Consider the following 14,751-nt stretch of genomic DNA (forward strand, 5'->3'; position numbering starts at 1 on the left):
GCCTGGTTCTGATAGGTGACCCATGTCTGCATGCCATACGGGGAGGTTTGGGCGATTAAGGTGTGGAGTGACACGTGCTTGTTTTGGTTGGTGGCTTTTTATAGGCGGGACGGGAGGGACGGAAGGCGGCACTGGATATGGGAGGGAGACATATATATATATATATATAGGTGATCAGGCGTAGCGCTTTCTCTTTTGGTGGTCATTTTTCAAACAATATAAAGGCTGGATTGATGTGGTAGCGTTTGGTAAGTGTAGACCCATTCTGCTTCGTTGCATCTTACAACCTATGCTTGATGCATCACTTGGAACTATGTCAACTTTTCATTTCACCTTGGTGAAGCTAGCTAGTTCTATTTTTTCTTTTTCATGTTTTAGGCCAATTTTAAGTTCTGGTGGCCGTTCTTTTGAGTGGCTAGTGTATGGAGGACAAGGTGAATTTGAATAATTGGTGTAAGCCGTAACTGGCCATCTCAACCTACAGTTTTCTGCGAGCTATTTGTATGTTGATCTCGTCCTTAAAGATACAAGGTTAGAATGTGTGATGAGGGAAAGTATGAATATATATGATGAATAGCAGCTAAGTTATATTTGTTAATATAATAAGTACTTGGAACAACCGTATGGGGGTCAACTATCCTTCTCTCATTCAAATAAGCATTCCTGTATTAGAGTTCAACTTTTAATATATTTGCAGGTAATATTGGGTAAGTGTCACAATACAATTATAATTTAATATGCACCCTGTATCCTTAGTGTGTCCCTTCCTCTGAGTCCTTTATCTGTTAGCCCCCCCCCCCCCCCCATGGGTTGCTTTTTCCACTCTTGGGGTCTCTTTTGCCCTCTGTAAGTTTGCATTTGTTTTCTTTTTCCAACTTTTGTCCACCATTTAGTGATTATCAATTTAGTCGATGTTTGTCTATTTTAGCATTTTGTATTCTATGATTGTATATTTTTAAATTGTCATAGTGATTCATCCGAAGCGTGGATCCTGAAGTAGCAATTTAGAGTGAAACACGTTGATCCTACATGCTCATGTTTCTTTATGATATGATTCCAAAACCACATGCAGATGTTATCTCTATAGACTGTTTTGGTTTTAAATATGCAAAGTGTTTTTTCACTTTTTAAATGATGAACCAATAAAATGCATAGTTTTTATTTTTTACTATTATTATAGATTAATTTTTTTCTCCATTATATGGCACACACAAAGTCCCACTATCTCTGGAGAGGGGACACGACCATTTGGTTAGTCAGATGTGACTGCCCACTCCGGTCTCTTTCTCTTGCTTTATAATTAAGGCGTTACTCCAGTTGCCAAACATCTACATGAGTCAGACAACTCCTTAACACCCTGCATATGATATTCTCCCTGGAGGCCAAATACAAGCAAGCCTGGAGCCATAGGGCTGAAGCCATGGTCCATGCTGTTAATAGCACAAGGCATGAGAGTTACAAAATTCTCCCTCTATTTCCTGATATTCAGCAGGGACCCAGACTGCCCATTGACCTCCTGCTAGGAGTTTCCACCGGTGCTATTAGTCATCAAATCCATTACTAATATGTGGCTCGCCTGAAAGATACCTTCAAGTCCGCTTACCATGCGGCTGAAGAAACCTCCGCAAAAAAAAAACCCAAGGGAGTAAACGAAAGATTACTTGAGAATATTTGATTCCCAAGATATAGAGAATTTAATCTAGGTGACCAAGTCTTGCTTTCAAATTTGGGAGTATCTTAAGAGCTTACAAAGCAATCCACAACTCTGCCCTCAGCTACATCACTAACTTAGTCTCAAAATACCAACCAAATAATTCTATTCGTTCCTCCCAAGACCAGCTTCCCCTCACAGTTGGTCAAACATACGCCTGCGAAAAATGTCTACCAGCCTCCGACCTCCCCTCACAGCTAGTCCAACACACGCCTGAGAAAAAAGTCTAACAGCCTCAAACCTCCCATCATAGTCAATCCAACACATGCCTGCAGGAAAAGACTACTAGCCTCAAACCTATCCTTACAGCCGATCCATCGCACACTTGGGGAAGAAGCCTACCGGCCTCCATCCTCCCCTCACAGCTCATCTAACACGCCTGCGAAAAAGACTACTGGCCTCCAACCTCCCCTTACAGCCAGTCCAACGCACACCTGAGGAAAAAACTACTGGCCTCCAACCTCCCCTTACAGCCAGTCCAACGCACACCTGAGGAAAAAACTACTGGCCTCCAACCTCCCCTTACAGCCAGTCCAACGCACACCTGAGGAAAAAACTACTGGCCTCCAACCTCCCCTTACAGCCAGTCCAACACACACCTTCGAACAAAGTCTACTAAATTCCAACCTCCCCTCAGAGCTAATCCAATGCGCACCTTCGGAAAAGACTACTGGCCTCCAACTCAGATAATGGTCTGGTATGGATTTTGGGGGGGACCCCATGCCTTTTTAAAATTTTGGCATGGGGGTTCCCCTCAAAACCCATACCAGACCCGAAGGGCTTTGTATGGATTAAAGGGGGGTCCCCATGCCATTTTTTAAATAATTTTTTTAATTTCCGACAATTTTTTCTTTTACATTCAGCTGTCAGTGGGGAACCCCACTGACAGCTGAAACATTAACGCATGGTGTTCACTATATATTACCGCATGACTTGATAAAATAACTCATGCGGTATTTTAGTAGTGTTTTATAGTGAATTAAAACTTTTTTTTTTTTTTAAATGCTGTGCGGTATCCTACCGCATACTCGGATGCGGTAAGATACCGCTTAGTGAATTGTGCCCACTGTCTCCAACCTCCCGTTACAGCCAGTCTATTGTTCTTAGATGATTGGGGGTTCTTTTGCAGGGGGAGCTGATGGCACCTGTGGTCTTTGTATTTCTCCCCGTCTGCTGCTGGTAAAAGAGAACCCTCAATAAAACTCTTCCTCTTCTGTAAACTGATCTTCCTCCTCTTCTGTAAACTGATCTTCCTCCTCTTCTTCAAACTGATCTTCCTCCTCTTCTTCAAACTGATCTTCCTCCTCTTCTTCAAACTGATCTTCCTGCTCCTCTTCAGAAGGAGGTATGATTTGTTCCATCTCCATGGAAAATGGTGGACTCACTTTGGCAGCTTCCAGTTTCAGCCAGTCTACCTCCTTGAAAAATGGGTGGCTTCTCAGATCTTTAACAAGCCTCTGTCTTGTGTCGGGGCATTTGCATAGCAGCTGTAAAAATATACAAAAATAGGTTAGCTATGGTACAAAGGCAATAACTATGAAATTCTACTTTTATAATAAAAAAAGAATATCTATTTTTTGCATGCTATAGATGGTGTTTACTTACTTTATCCCCTATGAGGTCCTGAAGATCCATACTGAAGTCAATGGGAAAACTTGGATGATGGTTGCAGATTGCATTTTTGAGCGCCTTGCTGCCTCTAACGGGCGCTGAGATGATGTATAAGTCGATCTCTGAGTTGGTATCTTGGTAGGGGAATGGATAATTTCCAGTCGCCATCTCGAAGACTATAACTCCCAGGGAGAAATAGTCAACGGCATAACCATATGGAAGACGTAAGAAGATCTGTAGAAATATCAAAAAGAATGGTCAATACTGATTACTGACAAGAATACTACTTAAAGTGTTACTAAACCCAGGACCCTGCATTCACTATATCTGGTCTCCCACAGTACACGGAACATGCAAGTGGAATTATTTCTATGTGGAGCTGCACCAGATTTTCCATCCTCCAGTTTTAATAAATCAACCCCATTGGTCTAAGCTGAGCCGTGTATGCGTTTATAAACTATCCATACCTGGAAATCTTCTTTTAATGTGCATATTTTTAAAGAAATTCATCAAAATAAAAACTTTTCTAGGCACCCACCTGTGCCTTAACGTATTACTAAACCCAGGACCCTGCATTTACTATATCCAGTCTCCCACAGTACACAGAACATGGAAATGCAATTATTTTAGTAAATATAAACTGCTAAATCCCTTTTCTCATCAGCAGTTAGAGCAGTCTTGTGACTTCTCTCAGTGTCCAGAAGATCACTGGTTAAAACTTGTAGGAGGAGTTTTCATGACTCCTGAGCTCTCTCTGGACAGTGCTGATTAGCCCTGTGCTGATCACATGCACCCACCCAAGAAAAAAAAAACCTCTCTTGCAATGCACACCAAACTGAGCATGTGCAGAGTGTCTCCACACGATATGGCTTATCAGCATATAAGAGGGGGATACTGGAAGAAGGGGAGGATAAGAGAAGTAAGGCTCAGCCTTTTTACACAATGCAGAGGATTAACCCCTTAGGTTCCACAGTGAGTATAACAAGCATGCTTTACTGCATATACAGACTGATTTTACTGTTGTGGGTTTAGTAACACTTTAATACTGAATATTACTATAGTAATAATATATTTATAATAGTATTACTGAATACTAATAAGAAGACATGAAAACAAAAATGATCCAATACTTACTTCTGGAGCAATGTACCTTGGCGTGCCATACCAGACTGTCAGGGTCCGGGACTTGCCCACACCCATTGCTGATAAGCCAAAGTCGGCGATTCTCACATGTCCAACGCTATCCAGCAGAATGTTTTCCGGTTTCAGATCCCGGTGTACAATCCCCTGGCCATGAAGGAACTGCAGACCGCAAATGATCTCCGCAGTGAGGAATCTGATGGAGAGAGAGAAAAGATTAATATGAAGCATTTTATTATAATCTAAGCCAAAGACAATAAAATATTGATGATAACACTTCAATTGTCAGATATAGTCAGGTATCCTTTGCTATAACTAAATTATGTTGAAAGAAAATATTATCAGTAAGGACAGAATTTAGCACAATACTGTACATAGAAGTGTTTTATACTGATATCTGAAATCGCCGATGAATTGGTAGCAAATAGGCTTTGCAAATTTTCACTATTTTTTTTTGTGATAGTAAAAGGTGTCCAAATACGATTGAATGTGATTGTACAGTCTCTCTTAAAGTGTATGTAAGACCAAAACAGAAAGCAATATAAAAAAAACTTTCCTGCTCCATCCTAAACTACAAAAAAAACTACCCTATTGTCTTGCCTATCTTGTATCCAGAACAAGTCTATCCTATTGTTTTACCTATCTTGTATCTAGAACAAGTCTACACATTGATGTGATCTATCTACAGTACTAGGTTCTACCTCCAACCCTGTAATCATGGTACCCTATTGTCTTACCTACATTGTATCTAGAACACGTCTGCACACTGATGTGATCTCTCTACAGTTCTATGTTCTACCTCCATCCCTATTATCATGGTACCCTATTGTCTTATCCAGCTTGTATCTAGAACAAGTCTACCCTATTGTCTTACCTACCTTGTATCTAGAACAAGTCTACACATTGATGTGCTCTATCTACAGTACTAGGTTCTACCTCCAACCCTGTAATCATGGTACCCTATTGTCTTACCTACATTGTATCTAGAACACGTCTGCACACTGATGTGATCTCTCTACAGTTCTATGTTCTATCTCCATCCCTATTATCATGGTACTCTATTGTCTTATCCAGCTTGTTTCTAGAACACGTCTACACACTGATGTGATCTATCTACAGTTCTGTGTTCTACCTCCATGCCTGTAATCATGGTACTCTATTGTCTTACCTACATTGTATCTAGAACACGTCTACACACTGATGTGATCTATCTAAAGTTCTATGTTCTACCTCCATCCCTATTATCATGGTACTCTATTGTCTTATCCAGCTTGTTTCTAGAACACGTCTACACACTGCTGTGACCTATCTACAGTTCTATGTTCTACCCCATCACTATTATCATGGCACTCCTATTGACTTACCTTGTTGTCTCTATATTGAATGGTTTGCATTCTTCCAAGAAGTAATAAAGGTCTCCACCACTCAGGTATTCCATGACGAAGCATATATGATCCTGCACAGAGAAAAAAAAAGATTGAGGTTATAGAAATGATTTGCTCCGTGAATCCCTATTCATCTTTGTAGGTTGTGAGAGGTAGGTGTCACTTATAGCAGTATCCCGAGAGGGTAACCATTTAACACCAACCTCTGCCACATAATAAGTAGATGATGGAGTTACTTACTTCTGTCAGCAAGACATCATATGCATGAGTGCAGAAAGGGCTGGCACGAACTTTCTTCAATATTCGGCTCTCCTTAAGGATATCGTCAAACTGGTCGTCGTTCTTTTTCTGGATTTTGACAGCCATCAGCTTATCAGTGGAGATTTGTGATGCCAAAACCACCTGGAAGGGAAAGAGGGAAAGAAAATTTTAGCTGACAATTGGTGAAGTTTATTCACATTGAATATGTCATTTATGGGTGCACAAAAATGGCTAGAATCACTAAAATTGCATTTTATTCATCACAGGGTCTACATTGGTGAAACTGCTCAAATTCCAGGACCTTCTCTCACTCCTGTCTGGAGTCTCACTAATCCCGCTGCACAGAGATATAAGTCAATGAAGAAAAGTGAGACCCCCTATTCCACCACAACCCATTGCTTCATGAAAAAGCCATTGTCCTTACAACTACATTTCACCACCCCAATTACTTCTGTGTTATATATTTGGAAGCCCAATTAAACTTTCAGCTGACATCAGCAAAATACATTGCAGATGCAACAAAGCAAAATATGCGCAATAAAAAAGTCTTTCAATGTTTTTTAATCAAAAAGCAGCAACAACGTGACAATACAAAAGCCTGTGTCCTGCCAGCATGCTTCAGAGTGGGACTTTTGTTCTCTGTGGGGATCTTTGTTCAGAGGTTCAGCAAATGCCATTCTTAATCAGAGTCCAGGACTCTCCAGTCAGCATGAAACAAGAACTTTGCTGATTGGAGAGCATTAGCTCTGACTCATCAATGGGGCATGTCAAACCACTGTAGAGAGACCACTGCTTCCTAATTGAAATTGGGGGGGGGGTTTCCTTACATTTTCCATCACTTCCTGTCTAGTGAAACCATTGTCAGCAGTACAGGAAGTGAGGGGAAATCTCTCTAATGCAGCCTTGGAGTGATAAAACCCAACAAAGGTTCTAATCTTCAGCTGCTCTATGTGAAGATTTTAAATCCAAGAAAAGATCCAACAACTTACCTTTCCAAAACATCCCTCTCCGAGGAAATCAAGGACTTTGTAGCCTTCCAACTCCGGGATATCTTCCATAGTACTGGCGTACTGATAGTCACATTCTGGTGGATTCTCAATGTGGACATCAGTTTCTGATTGAGTCTCCATGTAAACATCACATTCTGGTGGATTCTCAATGTGGACATCAGTTTCCGATTGAGTCTCAATGTAGACATCACATTCTGATGGAGACTCAATGTGGATGTCACATTCTGGTGGAGTCTCAATGTGGATGTCACATTCTGGTGGAGTCTCAATGTGGATGTCACATTCTGATGGAGTCTCAATGTGGACGTCAGTTTCTATTGGAGCCTCAATGTGAATGTCACATTCTGCCGGAGTCTCAACGTGAACGTCACATTCTGGCGAAGTCTCAACGTGAACGTCACATTCTGGCGAAGTCTCAACGTGAACGTCACATTCTGGCAAAGTCTCAATGTGAACGTCACATTCTGGCAAAGTCTCAATGTGAACGTCACATTCTGGCAAAGTCTCAATGTGAACGTCACATTCTGGCAAAGTCTCAATGGGAACGTCACATTCTGGCAAAGTCTCAATGGGAACGTCACATTCTGGCAAAGTCTCAATGGGAACGTCACATTCTGGCAAAGTCTCAATGGGAACGTCACATTCTGGCAAAGTCTCAATGGGAACGTCACGTTCTGGCGAAGTCTCAACGTGAACGTCACGTTCTGGTGAAGTCTCAACGTGAATGCCACATTCTGTTGGAATCTCAACGTGAACGTCACGTTCTGGTGAAGTCTCAACATGAACGTCACGCTCTGGCGGAATCGCAACGTGAACGTCACATTCTGGTGAAGTCTCAACGTGAACGTCACGTTCTGGCGGAATCTCAACGTGAACGTCACATTCTGGTGAAGTCTCAACGTGAACGTCACGTTGTGGTGGAATCTCAACGTGAACGTCACATTCTGGTGAAGTCTCAATGTGAACGTCATGTTCTGGTGGAATCTCAACATGAACGTCACATTCTGGCGAAGTCTCAAAGTGAAGATCACACTCTGGTGGACTCTCAGTGTGGACATCACGTTCTGGTGGAATCTCAACATGAATGTCACACTCCGGTGGAGTCTCAGTGTGGATTTCACATTTGGTCTCGCTCACTGGGGCAGTCCTGCTGTGTGAGCGGTGTCTGCAGTAAATACCGGCTGCATCTGCAATAAAAAAAGAGGAATAGAGATTAGCACATTCCCCTACATTTCATATATTTTTCTTTATGCAACATAAAATTATAGATATAAAAGTTCAAAACACACTAGGGTCGTTGGTTCGAATCCCAACCATGTCACCACCTGCCTGGAGTTTGCATGTTCTCCCTGTATCTGCGTGGGTTTCCTCGGGGTACTCCGGTTTCCTCCCACACACCAAAGACATGCTGGTAGGTTAATTGGTTCCTGTCTAAATTGACTCTAGTATGTGTATGTATGAAAGTCAGTTAGGGACCTTAGATTGTATGCTCCCTGAGGGTTAGGGACTGATGTGAATGTACAATATATATACATGTAAGAGCGCTGCGTAAATTGGCCGCGTTATACAAGTATCTGTAATTTAAAAAAATAACTCCAGTGCCAGGGACAATAAATAAATCTGACATGACAGGGACACGGGGATGACTATTGCTGGCCTTCAGCTACATACAGTATACAGCGCTAGGTTTCAGCAGCAGGACGGGGACTTCCCACTACCAGGACAAAATCCAGTCGGTCTGAGTGCTGCTCAGCCAATCACAGGAAGCCTTGTATTCAGGGCTGGGAAGAGGGGAGGGCCGAGGGGGGGCGTACTGGCGACTTAGCCGCTGGTGCCGCTCCTCACTGACAGGAGTTATTCCCTCCAATCACAAGAAGAGCGGCCAGCTTCTGCTGGGGAGAGGATTCTGATGTATTCCTCCCTCCAGCCAGTAGGGGGAGATGGAGAGCCTGCACTGAGACTAACTGCAGTCTCAAGGGTTCTCTGCTGAGTAGTGAGGGCACACTGCATTCTGGTTGGCTCTCCCCTTGTCATGTGACTTGTCCCATATCCAGATATGGGAAGAAGACATCTCCAGCCTGGTAACTGTGAGTACAACTGGAGGGGGGGGAGGGGGCAACTGAGAGCTAGAGCTCCCTTCTCCTCCTAATACCCCCCCACACCTTTCCTCATACCCCCCACTGCTCAGAGCCCCCCACATTTCCCTCAGACCCCCTCTCCACCTCAGACCCCCCCCAACCTCCTGCTTTTACCACCCATCCCCCCTGAACAGCAAGTGTAAACAAGGCCTTAGGGTTTGCTTCACATTGGCAGACTGAGGATGGTAAAAGCAAGCAGTTGAGCCCATTGTTCCTCCCAGCCACCCTCCTCTACAAGGAGATGCAGCTGGTCAGGGCTGTAGACCTCCCATGTCCTGATGGTCTGCTTCATAGCAACGACAGAAAGTAAAGGAACGGGGGTCCCACTGCAATTGTGTGCAGCACGGTGGTCAGGGAGGTGACAACCGGCAGCGAGGAGGTGAAATATCTCCTCCTCAATGCCTAGCAAACATCTTCTGAAGAGTGATCTGTCACGGATCGTTGTTCACAGGGGCAGCAGTAATAGCAGCACATCTAAATGAGCCCTTCCAGCCCCCCTTACACCTTCAGAGCCCCCCTCCCCCCCAGATCCCTTTAGTTCGCTGCACCCCTCAGAGCCCCCCTCCCCCCAGATCCCTTTAGTTCTCTGCACCCCTCAGAGCCCCCCTCCCCTCCCCCATCCCATTGTCAGTCCTCAGACTGACAGCAGCAACACACAGTTTTTCTCCCCTGACCCTGATGGAACATGAAACTTCCCTACATTTCCTCTGGTGGGGGGAGGGGCCCTGTGTGTCCTATGGAGCTATGGCGGCTTGCTATTGGGGGCACTGGTGGAGGGGGAGGAGCGGCGGTGGGGGACTCCAGAAGAAGAGAATTGGGGTCCCTGTCTGCAGAACCATCACACAGAGCAGGGAAGGAGGACATGTTTGTTTGTGTGATGTCACTTCCTCGCCCCAGTCACACCAATCAGAGGGACACAAGCTGTTGTTGTTGTTGTATGGGGCGCAGAGGGCAGCGCAGTGATGGAAACATTTGATTTACTATTTGCTTCTCTACAAATGAAATCCTCTGCAGATTGGGGGTTACAATTCTAATGTGGGCGGGGCTTGTATTGTTCCCATAGACTTTGTGATCTGTACCCTAATAAATGGACGAGGTGCTGCAGATTGGAGGCTTTTCTGTGTTTCTATATATTGGAGCTTGGCTGATCTCCATTGTCTGCTCTGCACCTGAAGGACTAAGTGCCATGCTGGGTGTGTGCTGTCCTGACCTGTATATATATATGGGTGTGTACATATGGGAATGGGGAGGAGCAAATCAATGTCCCCGCCCACTTGTATGAATCAATATCACAATACTTACCATTCCAATCGTCCGTCTTCTGGTGTGGGCCACAAACATGGCAGCCGACACCAAAGCATCCAACGACGACTCTGAAGCAGCGGCGTACAAAAGCGCGAGCCCTCTTCATGGGGGGCTTTCTGATTGGGGGATCTGCAAGCTGTTCAATGATACCTCCTTCCATCGCTGGCCTTCCTCTGACTGGTTCCTGTTTGGTGGGATTCGCAGAAACAACTGTTTTACACTGAAATAGTTTCATTAATAAAAATAACAAAACAGGCGTAAAACGGGCTTAAGGCAGGCAAGAATGAAACCGCAATCAGAACTGATCAAATGAAATCTGAGCCAATGAAATAGCTGGAAAAATTCACAGGAGCAAAGATGACACGTGTGCACTGTTCAAAGAACGAGTAGCAACTGAGGGGACTCTGCTGAGTGACTCCTGATACCAGGGCAGCCAATGACATCACAGCCAATGACATCACAGCTGATGACATCACAGCTTGGCACTGAGCCAAGATTTTTCTTAAAGGGGCCACGTCCTAATTTCTCCTTGTGAATTCAGCCTGTAGGCTCAGTATACAGGATGGCCCCTTTAAGAGAAATGTTGTTTTTTTTTATTGATATGACAGTTATTTTGATGGAGATTTAACCCTTCCAGTCCCATGGCTCAAATAAAGGTCATTATTCCTATGATAACACTGTGAATTGAGCCTTATCACTGCATAGAAAGCCGTCCTGCACAGCAAATCTTTTCATTTCTGTCTCACATTTATTTTATTATCATTTATTTATTTTGTCTTGATTTTATTTTGTATCTTTTATAATTTATTACCAAACAAAATGGACTTTTTTATTTTTTCTAATGCTTCCGGTATTTGTTTAGCATTCTCAAACCTCTGCTGATGTCATGTTTCAATCATTCGTTCTCTCTTGCTGGCAGCTGGTGCAGGCATTTCAAGTCTGCCTGATTTTAACTTTCAGCTGGTATGTGGGGGAGACTTAATCTAAAAGGGGGTGCATCAGATTACACATGAGGCTTAGCGGGGGAGGGGGGAGGGATGTCAGCAGAGACAGGCAACTGCCACTGCTGGAGAAGGGGAGGGGTGAGCGCTCAGATATTCATGTTTATGATCATTTTAACCTTTTCACTGATGGACAGTTTTTTTTTTTTGCTCATTTTTGGCATTTTCTCTGTTTTGTGGCAGATGGTGCAGGCATTTCCAGTCTTCCTGATTTTAACTTTCAGCTGGTAAGCGGGGGATGATGGGGACTTAGGATAGGTTCACACCTATGCAGGTTGCATTTGAGCCGTTTCTGCATTGCGTTCTTTTTTTTCTTGTTGCTAGGCATATTTAAAACGCAAAAAACATGGCAAAAATGCAATTCATGCTTTTCTGCAGTGTTTCCATAGAAGTATATAGAACCAAAAATGCAACTTTTTGCATTTAAGAAAGTCCCTGACCCTTCCAAAAAACGCATCGGGTGAAAACGCGGAGGTGTGAACATATCCCAAAGGAAATCATGTTAAATGGACTGTACTGCGTTTCTGCAAAATGCTTACATGTGAACCTGGGGTGAATCTAAAAGGGGGTGCAGCAGATTACACAGGAGGCTCAGCGGGGGAGGGATGTCAGCAGACACAAGTAACTGCCAATGACAGAGAAGGGGAGGGGTGAGCGCTCAGATATTCATGTTTATGATCATGTTAACCGTTTCCCTGATGGACAGTTTTTGTTTTGTTTTTTTTTGCTCATTTTTAGTATTTTCTCTCTCTTGCTGGCAGCTGGTGCAGGCATTTCCTGTTTTACTGATTTTAACTTTCAGCTGGTAAGCAGGGGATGATGGGCTCCATTCACAGTGCTGCATCACATTCATTGCACCTTTTTCATGTTTTTCTTGCTGCATTGTTCGCACAACAGCACGATTCAAGTGAATGGGCTTCCTCTGTGCAACAAAACATGCCAAAAAAACTCCCGGACCTTTTCCGGCATGGAGCTTTGTGCTTTTTATAGCGCATTTGACGTGTGACGTACACCGCAAGCGCAATGCGTGAAAAAAAGCGTCTGTATGCATTCCCACAATGCACAGATGTGAATGGTACCGGATTAAAAAAGGGGGTGCAGCAGATTATGGGGGAGGGGGTGTAGTGATGTCCACAAACATGAGGAACTGCAACTGCCAGAGAGGGGGAGGGGTGAGAGCTCAGATATTCATTTTTAATGATAATTTTGACCCTTTCGCTGCTGGACTTTTTTCCCTTTTCTGCACACGTGATAAATTCTCATTTTTCTCCCTGAAGCATTGAATAGTATTTGAAGTCATTAAGGCCGCAGTCACACCAGGCACATGCCAAAAGCACATTGTTGTTTATCTTTTTTTGGTGACACGCATTGGGCAACATATGGATTCTGCAATTGGGTGCCATTCATTGTGAATGGAGCCGGGCCCTCTGATCCCTCCGGTATTCATTTGTATTGTGATTGTACTGTGTGCCCTCATGTTATAAAGCACTGCGTAATCTGTTGTCACTATACAAATCCCGTATAATAATAATAATGGCCCCCTAAATACACTAAACAAATGCCTGTTTTGTTGCAGGAATGGGAAAAACGAAAATGCGATTCAAAAACACACCAAAGCCGACCCCAAAGAAGGGCACAGGAGCTACTGGGGGCACTTTTATTACCATGAGAGGACTGCCCTACATGGCGTGCCAAAAACGCACAAAAAAAAACCAGAGGCTCCCATGTCGGTCAGAAGTGAAGGCAATCTTACTTGTTCCTGATTATATTTACAATTGATGGCGGTTATATGTCTCCATACTAATGGAAGCAGGGCCAGGACAAGGAAGGGTCACATGACCCGGGCACTGTGTGTGGGGGGGCACAGCTGACAGCTGCAGTCTCCTCTTCTAGCACCTCCCCCAGAACACAAGTCTGCTCCGCCCATTTCTCAGAATAAGTTCTCTTATCTTCCTTCATATACCAAGAGACTAGGTGAGTCTCCTCCCACATATTGTCCCTGGCTCCACCTCCCACACAGGATCATAGAACCTGCACTATAACATTGGACCGCCCACACGTCCAGGTCCACATTAGCAGCAGTCATTGGTTGCTAGGTACTCCGCCATCCCTAGCAATCAATGACATCACGTGTGTGCTGTGTGTCCTGCTGTACTTTCCTCCTCCCACCTCCTGCCTGTCAGACTACAGAGACATCTCAGAGAGGTACACTGAGCTCTATGATAAGACAACTGGTCTATGGGGGCACTGTGATGGGGCAAGTAATCTATGGGGACACTGTGATGGGGCAAGTAATCTATGGGGACACTGTGACGGGGCAAGTAATCTATGGGGACGCTGTGACGGGGCAAGTAATCTATGGGGACCCTGATGGGGCAAGTAATCTATGGGGACACTGTGACGGGGCAAGTAATCAATGGGGACACTGTGACGGGGCAAGTAATCTATGGGGACGCTGTGACGGGGCAAGTAATCTATGGGGACGCTGTGACGGGGCAAGTAATCTATGGGGACGCTGTGACGGGGCAAGTAATCTATGGGGACGCTGTGACGGAGCAAGTAATCTATGGGGACGCTGTGACGGGGCAAGTAATCTATTGGGACGCTGTGACGGGGCAAGTAATCTATGGGGATGCTGTGATGGGGCAAGTAATCTATGGGGACGCTGTGACGGGGCAAGTAATCTATGGGGACGCTGTGACGGGGCAAGTAATCTATGGGGACGCTGTGACGGGGCAAGTAATTATGGGGACGCTGTGACGGGGCAGGTAATCTATGGGGACGCTGTGAAGGGGCAAGTAATCTATGGGGACACTGTGACATGGCAAGTAATCTATGAGGACACTGTGAAGGGGCAAGTAATCTATGGGGACACTGTGACGGGGCAAGTAATCTATGGAGACACTGTGATGGGGCAAGTAATCTATGAGGACACTGTGATGGGGCAAGTAATCTATGGGGACACTGTGATGGGGCAAGTAATCTATGAGGACACTGTGATGGGGCAAGTAATCTATGGAGACACTGTAATAGGGCAGATAATCTATGGGGACACTGTGATGGGGCAGCTGGTCTATGGGGGCACTGTGATGGCGGCAATTAATCTATGGGGGTAACCTATCTATGGCGACACTGTGATGGGGGCAACTAATCTATGGGGGGCCTGTGATGGGGCAAATGGTCTACAGG

The sequence above is a fragment of the Staurois parvus genome, unplaced genomic scaffold, assembly GCF_062004578.1.
Source record: "Staurois parvus isolate SC_StPar_1 unplaced genomic scaffold, SC_StPar_1.0 ptg000151l, whole genome shotgun sequence".
NCBI lineage: Eukaryota > Metazoa > Chordata > Amphibia > Anura > Ranidae > Staurois > Staurois parvus.